An 856-nucleotide genomic window follows, 5' to 3' on the forward strand; every position below is an offset into this window, starting at 1 on the left:
TTACCTCAAAATGGATCAACAACTTAAATATAAGTGTTAAAACTTAACTGCATAATTTGCAGTTTAAACATAATTTCCCAAGAATGCAACTTCTAACCATCACCTACTGATTAAATTTATTTCATCTTACTATTTTTTCATAACACTTGATTCTTTTCTTCAGATTGAAGATTGCATGTGCATGCACAGATGTATGTGTAGTTTTAGATTTTTTTTCTCATCTTTAGCAGACTGTAAGCTTTTTAAAGTAGGAACCGTGTCTTTTTATTCTCCATTGTCTACCTAGCCAATCTGGCATATACCAGATTATCAATAAATATTTCTAGACTTAATGAATATGGAGCGCGACTGCAATATAATTCCCTAAAATGGAAGGGATCTACGCTTAACTTAGTGTCCTTTGTTAAGGCAGCGTTACTGATCAGAAGGATGTATCAGAGAAGCAGAACGAGGTCATAAAAAGATTTTGAGAGTATCTCTTTGATATTGGAAAGTAATTTGTCCCTATAAATTGGCAGGAATAATTTTTTTACAAGTTTAATATAGCAAAAGACACAATGACTGACAAATGCCAGAAGAATAGTATAATATAGCAAAAGAGACAATGACTGACAAATGCCAGAAGAATAAAAAATTATTCCAGACAAGATTATAAGCTTGTGTTTGTTTAGGGAATGAACATACCATCTTTTTACAATAGTAACCAAAGATTGGTTAAAAACAAAAATCCTCATTTGCAGTTCCTCTAGCATAAACACTCAACGCCTTCCCCATTCAGTTACAGTGGAATCCAGACTTTGCAGTACAAGTCTGTACATATCTGAGCTTTTCCTGCCCACCTTCCCTACTGAATTTG

This window comes from Tupaia chinensis, unplaced genomic scaffold (genome assembly GCF_000334495.1).
Source record: "Tupaia chinensis unplaced genomic scaffold, TupChi_1.0 Scaffold000093_1, whole genome shotgun sequence".
Taxonomy (NCBI): Eukaryota; Metazoa; Chordata; class Mammalia; order Scandentia; family Tupaiidae; genus Tupaia; species Tupaia belangeri.